Below are 14,322 nucleotides of genomic sequence, written 5' to 3'. Positions count from 1 at the left end.
CTTTACTCTGGGCTGTTGGTGTCTTGGCCCGTATGTATTTTTATCTCATGTAGTAAATAGACACAGTCTTCACAAAAGAAGTTTCTGGTTTGATCACTCTTATCCTCAGGCAACACTAGAGAGGCAAAACAAGTGTGAAACAACAAAAAGAGCAGGATCCAGTTTCCACATCCATTCCTCAGAACTGGGATTGCTTTCAGGGCTACACTCTTTTGGCTTGATTTCTCCTTTGGATCATGGTATATAACTAGACACTTTAACTAGGCATTTGTTGCCTGGACTGTTTCTGAAGGTTTTCCCTAGTCGGAGCATTTTCAGCCCCTGTGATGACTCCCTCCTCTTTGTTCCAGCCTGGAAATGTCTTACATTACAAAACCTTACCTGTCTACTAAAAATCTGCAGAAAAATGCCCCTTACCTGGGATGCAGCTATCCCAGATCTTGGTATAGGCAAAATTTCTCAAGGCATTAATAACCTTAGAAACAATTCTACCTAGAGTTAAGCACTCATCTGTCTCTGGTAGGAGTATGAGGTAAGAAGAGACAACAGGTAGTAACTTCAAATCAACAGAACGTTCATAAGATCAAAAAAATTTGCATTTAAAGTCTTCAAACAAGTACACTGCTTTTATTTCAAAATGCTCCTGGTTTTGCATCTGAAAGGGCTCAAGGCTCACACCTTGAGCCATTAGGTGTGAAATTCATGGAAGTGGTAAATGATGAAAAGAGATTATAACCTCTGTGCACTCAATGAGGGAAAAGCCACCACCTGAAATAAATTCTGCGGTCCCTGGAGCCACCATATGGTTCGACCTCCCCTGATACCTGCCTGATCCATCGACGTTGTTGTCTTGCACAGCAATCTTTTGTAGGGCAAGGACAGTGCAGGGGAGGCCAGCACAGGTCCTTTTGTCCATTAGGGTTTAGGTGTGCCAGGGAGCTCTGCCCAAGCTGGGGATTCACTTCATACAGCTCTATGTGTGTGTGTACAAACATAGTGTTCTGTATGATATTTGTGTGTGTATGGGTGTGCCTGTACAAATATAAAACCAAATTACATTTTTGACCCATTTCATTTAAAAGCAAGTTTGTCCCACCTCATGGTGGAAGAATAGGAAAAGTACCTGCTAAATGACCTATTAGGAGTGGACACTTTAGCCAACACCCAGAATAATGGGTTTCCTTGGCACTTATTAAGGGAAAGATGGTCTGCTTGGATTTGCAAGCTGACCCCAAAGATATTAAGGAAACTGGCTTATGGTCTCCCTCTTCAATTGGTGGTTGGAGGTTTTGTCACTTCTGGAAATGCTTTTGTGGTCCTCATCCATGAGGAATGAGATCTTATTTTTAAATCATAACTCCATAAATGTTTTTCTTGCAGCTTGTGAAAATGGGGGTTCCTGGGTCTCTTCACCTTTTGCATTGGTCTTGTGCACAGTCTATCTCCAGCATGTGCACACCTTCTCAAAGAATTATTTTCTGCTTGGCCAGACCTCACCTTTCAGTAATTTTCTGTGTCAAATACACTAATAAGACCAATAGTTTTTACAGTTCTAATGGGCCTAATTAAAGTTTCTGCTGTTTAGTAGAGGCACAATGAGTAGAAAGGCTGAAGCAGCAACACAGAGAAGAGAGCAAAAAGGAAACACTGCTTTTCTTCCAAAAGGCACAACTGAATGCCTCTCTCCTTGATGAGATTTTCCCCACTAAACTATGGGCGGCCAGAAAAAAATATGAGGTTCCCAAAGCCTCCATTGTAAAGCACATACCATTCTCCCGCAAGATTAAGGCCATATTGATTATGCCTAGATTGGTAACAAAGCATTGAGTCCCTGGACCTGTGAGCTCTAGAGACTTTCAGAGCAGAGCCCTGAAAAAATTGCTTTATTTTGAGCACAACTTCTCCCTCATTTCATTTGTAAGAGTGGGGCATGCTCAGGGATGAGTGTAGTCACCTTCTCTTCTTACTATGAATCGTGCTCATCTCATTTATACCATAGATGTTTTTATGCTGATATGCAGTCAGATTACAGCAGAGAGCAGCTAGAAAACACAGCATTTCCAGAGTCCGATGGACATTAGCTGTCCCTTGAGCTCTTACTTCAGCTGGTAGCTCAGGCATACCTAAAGAGACAGAGTGCCAGCTTTGGCCTGGTGTGGCAAATAACAACATTTACCATAATATTATTTGCCATCTAGAACCATTTCCATTTTTGGCATCATTTTGATATGAATGGCACCATCAAGCTAAATGGAATTTCCCAAATAAAACATGCCACAGTCAGCAGATTCCTGTATGGTCTATTCAGTGTTGCTGGGTGCCAGAAATATGCAGGAAAGATTTGATTTATTTACCCTATTTAGGTGCAAATCTTCTTTGGAAGCAAGGAAAAAATCCTCTAGCAACAAGGGAACATGTTTTAACATTAGCCTGGATCTCAAGGTAAAGAGATACAACTTCAAAAACAGATCACAAACAGCTTACACAACACAGAGACACACAAGAAATTTTACTCATTACAATAATATTTTTCATTTTAATATCACCTACATCCCTAAGTTCTACGTAAAAGGAGCTAGCTACAGAAATCACTTCATTGGTATTCAAATGCAGCCATCTTGGTGGAAAGAAGTGCACACTGATGTTGAACCTATGAAGCTCAATATTAATGTTTATGTTTTCAGCATACGTTATAAACTAAATCACATTTGTTTCTCCTTCAAAATTTTAAATTTTTATAAGTCACTTAATGATTTTTTTTTCTGTCTTGATTTTTATTCCTGCTTGCTAATCAGTTTTTAAATTGGGCACTTCAATTATTCATCACAGAATATACTTCATTATTACTTACTCTTTGGGGCAAATATAACACTTTTATTATTATTAGCACAGATATTGCTACGAACAGTGAAAACACACTGCTGGAAAATCTGTCTTGGCATGCAAATTCAGCACTGGTTTCTTAGAATGCAAACCACATAATTACAGAAACATTTGTAAAATTGGACATGAAACATGGGATTTTTTTTTAATTTAACTTCAGAATGAGAGCCAGAAATTCTAGCTTTCCTTTAGAGATAATGAAGAGAAATAGGCTTTTTAAGACCATGATTTGTCTGACCTCTTTTACATGGCAACATTTTCCAGTGCCCGAACTACAAAACTTTGACTTTGGGGCTCCTACACCTCAGAGGGGAAGATTTTGACAGACAGCTCCAGCAGATGTAGCTGTTATAGTCTAAGCTGTGGTCTCCTGCTCCATTCCCCCCCCTCAGCAGAGATTACCCACAGCCTTACAGGGGATGGCAGCACTGACCACAGACTGATGCCACAGCTGGCTTACTATATAGTCCATGATATTAGCTCAAAACCCCATAAAAGCAGTTTTCTTCTCCAGCCTGTAAATTTGAGCCCTGAAATGCTAGCACATGTCCCTTTCACAGCTAAGGCAGTATTTTCCAGCTGAAAAGTAAGGCAAACATCTGGGACAGCCACGTTTTAAATCACAGCAGTAAATCTGCCAGAGCAGAGCTTTTCCGCAGGGCTACTAAATCACTGGCACCGTTTCCTGAGTTCCTGGGTTTTCTTTGGAAAGCTGCTGGGAAACCTCTAAGCAAACACAGACTGAAGAAGTTCTCCATTGGAAAAAAAAGTGCAGTATTTTTCCCATTCTTGTACCCCTAATTCCATTTCTTCACACCAAGTCTCTTCAAAGGCTTTCCTCTTCTTACAGTTGTTCTGAGCCTGTAGTTTTCATTTTCCCTTCCTCACCCTCACAAAAACTTCCCTTTGCAAACATCCCACTATCTTGGTTAGCTAACAGACTTTTGCATGTAACTTTTGTTCCCTAATGCAGGTTGGCAGCTTTGGTTCCCAACCGAGTCTCTAAACCAAAGCCAACAAACCCTGAAGGTAGTAGCAAATACATCCTGGTGTCAGTAGCATCTGGACCAGTGCTTCAACTTCTTGTAGATGTACAGAAGCACCAAAATTTCCCCGGGAGCAGGACAAACTTAGCATGAGAGCTTGTACACAAGTTTCTTGTATTTTCTTTGTGGCAGAGACAATTAAGGGCATCCTCCCTGCAGAGAGAAGAGCAGCAACGCTCCATTTTTCACCACCTAGTGCAAAGTGTCTCTCAGTGAACACCTGCATGTGCCTTTTCATGCTGCAAAACAAATCTTGACATTTCTGAACTGGATTTCAAACTTGCACTCTACAAACCATGAAAAAAAAATCCAGACACTAAAGGTTTTTGGTTTTATTTTCAAATCATTTTGATTCCAAGACTTTCTTGACTTTTGGGGGGGGACTTTCTGCCTGTCTTGTGAGTTGTAATCATGGTTTCTCAACACTACCAAGGTTACTGGCATGATGAAATGATCTCATGACCAGTACATACCAGTAAGCAGAAGGTACATGAGAAATGTGGTGGCTTTTTACCACAATCTCTCAGAATTTGACAAACTGTAGGGTAGTATCCAAGACCAAGTTTAAGTGAAACCCAAATCCAAGCACAGAGCAGATTTCCAGTTCTCTTTTCTCCTATTTTCTATCTTCTCATTATTAGTTTTGAAAAAATAGAGGGAATTTTTTGACTTGCTGGCAAGCCTTTTTGGTTCCCAAACATTCCAGCATAAAACTGCCATTTCTGAAGAAAGTAAATTAATTTCCACAAACATATGCATTTTGCAAGGAAAACAATTTACTCTAGGAAAAAAATGTAGTTGTGTAGTGGAAAAGCAAACCCAGTGATTAGAGCAGCATGGAGAAAACCCAAATTTATCATCACCAAGCTCAGTGCCATTATGGTCAACAGAGTTGGCCCTGCTGAGCAGTGCAGATCCCATTCAGAGCATCTCCCCCAATATGCAAACTGCCAGCAAATGCTTCCTCTTATCAGTCCTAAAGGCCCATTGTGGGTCTTATCAAGCTAAGCACCTTTCCATGTCTCCATTTAGTTGCTCTCTCATCCTGCTGCCTATCAGCACCAGGAGGTAATGAGAGTAACAGCTGAGGACTATCAGAGAGCAGATGGGAGGGTGAAAAAAGGCTCATGAAATGGAGCTAATTAAAAGGCTCCTCTGCTTCTCTTTTTCCCCTTTTCACTGGGGTTGGATGTTCACTGTTCATCTAGCACACTGCATTGCAGTTTAGTTTTTCCACTCACACTCATGGGCTGCTTTCTAGCCCTTTTTGAAGTCTATCTCTAGAAATTTCCCTCACCTGACCTATCTTTCCACACTTCTGCCTGTGGAACAGCCAACACGCTCCAGTTGTTCTCACAACTATGGCCTCCCAAAACCTCATCAGGGAAGTTACTAACACCTTGTCACTGTTTCAAAATGTAGTTTGTGAGCTTGCACAAAAATTAGCCCATGATCCCCTAAATTTGGCTTTCAAAATGGCCTGCAGAAAGCTACACTGCCAGCTCAGCTGCTTGGGCAATACAGGCAGAGAGAAAATGTCCCTGGACCTTGCATCTGGTTCTGTTCTCTCCAGCAGCCTGCTGGCATAGCAGGTGGTCTCATTTTATTTTTGGCAAAGATTATTACCAAATTAATGAAATTAGTGAAATTACTCAACTGTTCTGAATAACATACTTGTGTCTGTGCCCTGGAAGGTGGCATGTGGTGCCATGGAGTGTTTGTGGAAGAGCTTAAGTCAAGCCCATAGGTTCTGTTCCCAAAGTTATTGTCAGTCCTAAGAAATCCACACGCTTAGCACTGGATTGATTGCCTGCTCAAATCAGGAGATAGCCATATTTTCTGTCTTGAGAATACAAAGCTGGGGCTGAAATAAGCAGCCATCTACTACAGCAGTAGTGTGCCTTGGTAGATCTGTTCTTTGCTGTCCCCAAGCACAGCTTGGCTTTTGTTTTACCTAAGGCTGGAAATCCTCTGAAGAAGCTAATGGATTCACAATCTGCTGATATTGTAGGCATAAGAGTTGCCTTTTCTAAAGGTTTATGATCTGAGCACAGTGATGAGTATGCAAGGTTGTCCTAGTGACCATCCATCCAGCTTGGCTACTTAGATGAAGAACTGAAGTTGTGGCAGAAGTGACATCACCTCTGGAAACCAATGCAGAGTGCAAGGCTCACCTGAAGCTGCAGGATAGAGACCAAAGTGTGTGCGAGGACCTCCTGGCCCTCTCCTTCCCCCAGCTGTGGGCGCATCCCTGGTGCATGACAGGCTCCAGCCCACTTCTCCAAAGGCTGCACCTAACCTGATACAAGGGCCACTCTGCACCAGGTCCTGGGGTTGTCTGCCATGTCCCAGAGCAGGAATATCAGAGCCTCCCCAGGACCCTAGCTGCCCTTTGGGAGGAAAAGTTCTCCAGGCAGCCCCTACCCTGGCAGTGGTGCGGAGAGGTGGTGAGGGGCAGAACCATAGGCTAGAGATTTATACTGGCAAAGAGAATTTATCTGTTATAAGGTCCAAAGGATAGGGCTTTTTACTTACTAAGCTTAAGACATATTAACAAAAAAATTAAAAACAAGTGCTAACAAGTGATTTCATGGTCAGTAACAAAAGTATATTGCTTCCCAAGCTGCTGCAAGTGTGCCAAGCCTAGGTATTTCTCATTCTTTTACAGTGAGTGTGTAGCAGACTGGGACCTTTTCTTTGAAGAGTGAATAATTTAAGCTCAAAGACTTTAATAAGTGTCAAACAAGCTGCTGTCCCCCCAGACACCCAGCAGAGAAGCTCTGGTGCCTTGCTTACCATAGCTGCCCACAGTGGGTGGGAGGGGAGTGCTTGGGTGGGGCGAACAAGAAGGCACTTCTAACAAAATAGCGTGGCCAGGCTTAGGGTGAAACTTGGTACTCAATTGACACCAGTAGCCTGTGGGAACCTGCTTGTGGAAACAAGATGGTGTCACTCATTAATATCATTTTAGAGGAAACTTTCCACTGAAGTCTTGGAAAGCCCCAATCCAAACAATCCATTCCTCAGTCACTGTGTTATTCAGAATGCTGATATATGCTTCAGATATATGCCTTGCTGTAAATCTGTAGAGGCAGAAAGCAAAAGTAGCAAACTAAAACTATCTCACTCATGAATTAGGAGCCATTATGAATATTTGGGTATGAGTGGTCTTTGACAGGTACTCAGTGAGGAAGGGCACAAAGCTCCTGGGACAAAGCCAAAGCATCTTTACACACATCACAGGCTACAGGCAGCAGAAACTGCCTCTTCTGAAACTCATCTTTTGAAAGTGTTAGAAGCAAGCATCTCTCTGCAGGATAATGGGATACAAATAAGACACAAGGAATGTGCCTCTGGGCCTATGTCAAAAATATTTCATCTTACATTGTGATGGAGGCAGTATGAAAAGAGAACAGTAGTGGTTCTGTGCATGCAGAGTTTGAGGATGATCTTTAAGCAGTAAGCAATTCACCAAGATCCATCTGTGGACAGAGTCTTTGAAACATACATGGGGATAACTATAACATTATTTACTGTTTGAAAAATGCTGTAGATTGGCAAAACTTTTAGTTATTGGGTGCTCTGTTCTCTTATCATCTCCCTATCCTTAGCCAGTGTTACACTACTACTGAAGTTCTTCATTTAAGACTTCTATTCCAGTTGCCATTGTTCTATTCCAGGTTTTTTTTGGTTTGTTTTGGTTTGGGTTGGGTTTTTTTGTTAGTGTATAAAATGTGAAGAAAGCAGGCCTTGTTTGCACTGTTAATAAACCTTGTCACCCTCAGGGGGATTGCTACACCATCCTTCAAAGAAACACAGGGCCGTTGTCACTACCTATAACCATTTGCCCACTGCGACCAGAGTAAAATGAGTATTTAGTCAGCATGTGGTGTGCGAAAACTGCGGGGAACAAAGATTTTTAACATCCTAACTCTAAATTAACTTTCTCCAGGTTTTAGGAAATTCATACATCTCCTTTTTCCAAATAAAAAAGTGTAATGCATGTTCCTCGCCACCCTCAGGGAAAAAAAAAAAGAAAAAAAAGGTTGGGATTAATGTTTGTGAGGTTGGGGGAGCACAATGTGGGCATCATACAATGAATAAGTCATAAGGATTACGGAGTCTTTAATTCCTCTCTTGCTATAAGAAAAAATCCTATTTTCCTCATAAACCCTCATGGAACAGAAAATAAATGTTGGAACAAGCTTTCTCTGGAAATCTCTAAACCACCTTCTCTTCCCATCCTGCTTAATTTCTACACTGTCACAGCATGCTAACCTCTGTAGCCTGCAGGTAATGGCAGATGATCAACCATCCACCACAAAAACCCTGCTAGCCAGTCCCTGCTAACATGCAGCTACAAATATGGCAGAGTGCTGCAAAATTCACCTACCACATGCCAGGAAACCCAGCATGTAGTCAATATAGCAGATTTTTTCACTACTGACCTTATTTTTCATCTTATTTTCTACAAGCCTAGGTTACTAAGGCTTTGAGCTGGCATCACCCTTGGGTGCAGCACACTGCCTTGCTGAAAGCAGTACCAGCTCCTGGCTTTGGGCAAGAACAGATCCATGGAAAGGAGATCCATGGAAACAGATCCATGGAAAGCATCCCTTCATCCCAGCACCTCCCCAGGGATGGGGTCTCAATGGCAGCAGAACAGCTCCTGGGGAAGTCAGCCAGGCAGAGGAGCCTGCTTGACCTCCAGGATTTGGGAAATCTGCTGTAGCCCAAAGCAGAGTCCTGGTTATAGCAGTTTCTGAGAGAGGTCCTGTGGCTTGAGGTACAGAGGAGACCAGATGAAAAAGCCACAGCCTCCAGGCCTGAAAAGCTATTAAAGGGCAGGATGTTTCTTCTCCCAGTATTTTCAGATCTTTACCATTGAAACTTTACATCTAGGGGAAAGGACAAAACTAGAAAGCCCTGCATATTACTCCATTAAGTTATTTTTTTTTAAAAAAACACATGGGTTTAAACCCAAGCCCTCCTTTACATGCAAAATCTGGTTTGGGGGTGGCATTTTTTCCCTTGTTCTTAGTCACCACAGAGTTTGGTACACCTTGTAGTTAAATGCTTAAATACTTTCTTACCATAAATACCACTATCACTTTTTTACATAGCAGGAATATAATTGTATTTCTCAGACCTCAGTTTTGCAATTGAATGAAAGGAAGCCAAGTTGGTGCCAGTGAGTCTGGTGACACATACTTTTAGAAGGTAATACAAGACACTAGGTGCATGGCAAAAATTGCTATAGTGACTATACGCTGGGTTTTGGCATTTACAATAGTTTTGTTCTGACTGCTGTGAATCAAAGTTCTGAGTATAAAAGTTTAATTTGCTGAGAAATAATTTCAAAGCCTTTCACATGTGAAACTTTTCCAGTTGCTAGTGAGTATATACATTAGTTGCAATCATTTTCTGACTAATATGTTGCTTTTGGCTGACTTGTTAAACAAAGCAGTAGAATAACCTGCTCTAACTCATCTCTCTCTCTCTCCCCTTCCTGATGTTGTTCTCAACAGAACATGCAAATTATGCTTCCTTCCACAATTCCTAGTACCTTTTATTGAGGATTTTTCAGTTCCAAAACTGTTGCCTTGTTCCATTTGTTTGTAATAATGAGTTTCTACAAATGGTATAAAATTCAAGGATAACGGAATGTTCAAGAAATAGAAGTCTATTAGACAGAAGGTCTGAGTGCATTAATCTGTATTTGACATTAACATACTATACAGCTCTTGCAGAAGATTAAAAAAAAATCATAGTGAGGAGCAATTGGTGTGTGCAAAAAGTTAATTTCTGAAAAAAAAATAGACAAAGACATCATGAACTGTCAGCCCAGAATATAAATCAGCCAGATTTTTCAACCAAGAGTCAGTGAACATGTTTCATTTTCATTAGTATCAGCTTTGCCCTAACACCCTGCTGGGACACACCACCAGAATTTCCAATCCAGTAATCATAGAATCATAGAACTGGCTGGGTTGGAAGGGACCTCAGAGATCATCAAGTCCAACCCTTGATCCACTACTGCTGCAGTTACCAGACCATGGCACTGAGTGCCACATCCAGTCTCTTTTTAAATATCCCCAGGGACGGAGAATCCACTACTTCCCCGGGCAGCCCATTCCAATGCCGGATCACCCTCTCCGTAAAGAATTTTTTCCTAATATCCAACTTAAACCTCCCCTGTCAGAGCTTAAGTCCATGCCCTTTTGTATTACTGGGAGCTGCCTGGGAAAAGAGACCAACCTCCCCCTGGCTACCCCCTCCTTTCAGGGAGTTGTAGAGAGTGATGAGGTCTCCCCTGAGCCTCCTCTTCTCCAGGCTGAACAGCCCCAGCTCCCTCAGCCTCACCTCACAGGACTTGTGCTGGAGAGCAGGGTTGTGTTGCAGGACAGAGAGGTCACGTCTGGGACAGAAAAGCATTGGGACTCCCCTGAGTCTCTCACCCTGCTGAAGAGTCAGCAAGCAGAGGAGAGCAAGTGGCTGGGAGAGGAGTTGCTTCCCTCCACCAGCGTTGGCACAGGGACAGCACAACACTAATTTCTAGCATAGAGGGTGAGAAAAAGTCTAAATCCATGAATTGGGGGTGGAAAAGCCTTGAGTTCCCTGGGAGAAGACAGAGTCTGGAGGAGAAGAACCCCTGGTCTCCCCAGGTGAAGTGGCACAGGCATGGCCCCTCAGAAGAGGGAGCACAGGAGCAGATAGACAGATAGACAGCCACCCTCTGAGCCCGTGTCTGTTTGGGAAGGTGGGATGTCAGTGCCACAAGGCAGACATGGGGAATGTCAGCTCCTACAGTATGATCACAAATTTCTACATTTAGTATCTCCCTTCTGTTTTCAACTTCACTCTGTAAATGAGATCCAGATGGATAGACAGAAAATCAGGGACATCTGCTATGAAAAGGTGAGATGATTTCCTGAATGTAGCTTGAACCCAACAGTAATCTGGGTTCTCTGTCAGGAGTAGAAAACAGGGATCTTTAAGGTGTCAAGTTAGAATGTCACTTAACTGCCATGAAAAACATTGTTTATTAAACCTTTTCAAAAAGTATTGCTCTGTTTATTTTCACTGCTCTATGTCCCTGAGGAGGTGGCCCATTAACCAGAATTATTGCAGATGAGATTTAGGGAAAAAGAGCTCTCAAGCTACAAGGAAACCTATGGAGCCAGGTTTTGAGCCACGGTGCTGAGATAGCAAGAATGGGACAGCAAGAAGAACATCCCTGCAACTGTTTTTGCAGATTTATGCAAATTGTGAAGAACATCATCATTCAGTCTCCTGCTGAGATTAGACTGACAGAAAACCAGTTATGTGGAGCCAGGAAGCCAGCAAGTACTCGGGTCTTGCTTAGAGGTAGCCCAGACAGCATCCAGCACTGCAAAATGCCACTAGCTCTGTATGAACATGGGGGACAACAGAGTCCTGCTCCCATATGGACACACCAGCTGGGGAACCTGTAAGCAGGACATGTGTCACGAGGATGACAGCTCTTTGAACACCAGTGCACTTCCTCAGGGCTAGAGAGGAATGAGATGTGCAGGTTTGGAGCAGGGGCTCCAATACTGCTGTCTGGTGGGACAGAATCAGGAGGAGAAGAACCCCTTGGTACTTCACAGATGGCAAGGAGAGAGGATGGCACTGGCTAAGGTGCCTGCTGCTGAAGAGGTGGATTTCTCAAGGAGGAAACTGAAATCCATTTTCTTAGTGACAGAGGAGAAATATCTGGATGCAGGAAAAAGTTGACCAGGAAAGACATGCTTCTGAACAAGAGCCCAGTGGTTTTAAAAAAGTTGCAATGGGAAGGAAAAAGAACTGCAAAACATTGTGTATTTGGAGTTACAGGAATGCACCTCCTGGTACAGAGAACATTGATAAGAAGATTATTTTAAAGATAAAGATTGGGCTGATATAAAGCTCATTTTATTTTGTTTTGCTTTGGATCTTGAGGAAAGAGATGTAATGAATGATGGCCTGAAGTCGACACCTGATTAGGTTGAGGTCTGTGAGGTCCTCATCACTGGTGTTTCTGAGTCCATACTGGATCTTTTATAATGAATGAATAAGAAAACTGAAAAAGTGGCTCAACAGATGGAGAATAATAAGAGGAAGTATTTTGGGTTTATGTTGCACATCAGTAACCTGCTTAAGACACTCCTGCATGATGCACTCAGGACCAAGGACTTTAAGGCTAGAAAGAGTCCATAGCCCAAACTTGCACTTTACACTGCAAATCAGTGTTTGTACCAAGAACCAATAAGTGTTTGTGGTTCAGAAAAACTTTTCTGGTAGCCAGAATTTTGTGTAGTTATTTGTGTTGCAGCACTTTTCACTAAGGCAGATGGTACCAGCAGTTGTAGGCTGTAATCTGATACAGATGTGGTTATCACAACGAACATTATAGCACAGGAAAATGTCTGTGTTCTCAGGAAAATTGTGTTTTACCCAAATAACTGGTTTCTGTCAATGACCATAACATGACAGAGAAAAGGCCACTTACTTCAAAAGAAAGAGGCCTTCTGAGGTTAGTTAGCCCTTCTCCTGCCAGGGGAAAAGCAGCTGTATCCACACCTGACAGATGCTTTTGAAACTTATTCTGAAAAATTGCCAACAAGCTTCAGAAGTCTCCTAGATTTCCTTATCCTCACATAAGACAGCATATTTGCAAAATTTGAATACCTCCTCCAGCTATTTCCTCAGTAATATCTCTGTGCATTGTTACAACATAAAGTACAATGAAATTTAAATAGGTAACTTAATCTTTTGAGATAAGAGCAAGAAGTAAAGGTAGGTAAAGAAAAAGTAGGTAAAGAAGAAGAAGATAAAGTTTCTAATGAAATGTCAATAACAGGACTTCTGAGCTTCTATTCTGATTTATTAAGGCTTCTATTTTGATTTATTCCCTCCAGACTCTGGCATACAGAATTTCAGGAAGAATGATGTCTCCAGGAGGAAGCAAAGATGAGGTGATTTTTTTATGGGAAGTTAATATCACTAATAAATATAGGGCAGCTTCTTCTTTATCTTAACATAAGCCTTTCTGAGAGGCCGAATAGACTGCATTTCCTAATGAAGATACAGTTTTTCAATTTAAAATCCTATGAAAGTGAAATACTGCTTTCATTGATGATTGCAGTTTGGTATTACAGATTCTGAAATGGATCCCATAAATTGCCAAAGCTTCTAGATTGCAATGCATGTCTGACAAACCACACAACCCATGTTCTGCCTCTCTATTTAGATAGTGGATGGTATTCTGACTGCTGCCTTATAAACAGAGCAGTTGAGCTGGCAGTAAAGCTAAAACTGAGAGAGAGTTGCTGACATCAGATTAATACAGACACTTCTTTCTTGATAGTATGTGATTTCCTGAAACTCTTGAGAATTTAGAGTTCAGATCTCTGAGATGCATGATATTCTGCATTATACAAGGTCATTTATGTTACTGAACTTTATGGGCAATAGTTCTTGCTGTTAGATTCAATGTGTTCATATGCAGGCTGAACACTACATGCCTTTTTGACTGTAACACTGCAGATCTGGTCCCATGAACTGCTAGGAGCATGATTTATCTTACTTGTGCTGAATTAATCAAAGAAAATATGGGAAATGTTAGACTTATGTCCTAGAGAGGGAAACTCTCCTGGTGAAATAAAGGAGATAGCATCAAACCAGAGAGGCTGCTGCTGGGGGAGCCGGGAGAGGAGCTCAGAGGCTGCTGGGAGCCAGTCCTGTTAGTCAGGCTCCAGCAGACCAGTGCCCCCTGAATTAAGATGTATGGGCCAAGAAAAGTGGTATCAATCATGCATAACCACTATGTCTCAAAGCATGAAAATGTGTCATCAGTTTTTCAGACCTCTGGGGCTGAGCTAAGTGGAGATGGACTCTCCTTTTAGCTCGACTCCCTATTTTACAGCTAGTGAAACACCTGCCTGTCTCATGGCAGAAGTTTACCAAAACTTGGGGCTGAAAAAACATATTTCCCCTCAGAACAACCCTCATGAGAAAAACACAGAAAGAAAAATTCTCACACAGGCATTGCACCAGTGGCTGGATGCCATAGTTCTCAACTCAGAGTTCTCATTTTCAGCTCTGCTGAGTCCAGGCTACTTACCCTGACAATATTTAAACTAATACCACAGTGGACAAAGTCAGAAGACTTTAAAAATCACTTCTCACAGAAAGGTGATGAAAGCCTCTAGAGTAGGGAAGAGAGAGCAGACAGACCTGCAAACTGCTTCTCCTGGTGAGCAATGATCCATCAAGGAGAACATTTAAGCCAAGCACAACCCTCCTGAGAACCCTGCTTCTCTTTTGCTTTGCAGTCCAAGGGCTTATCCTGAGAAACATCAAAGTGTGCAAAGCCCAAAAGAAGAGCAGC

This window comes from Calypte anna, chromosome 1 (genome assembly GCF_003957555.1).
Source record: "Calypte anna isolate BGI_N300 chromosome 1, bCalAnn1_v1.p, whole genome shotgun sequence".
Classification (NCBI taxonomy): Eukaryota; Metazoa; Chordata; class Aves; order Apodiformes; family Trochilidae; genus Calypte; species Calypte anna.
The sequence above is the reverse complement of the archived record's forward strand: the minus strand, read 5'-3'. Positions refer to the sequence as shown.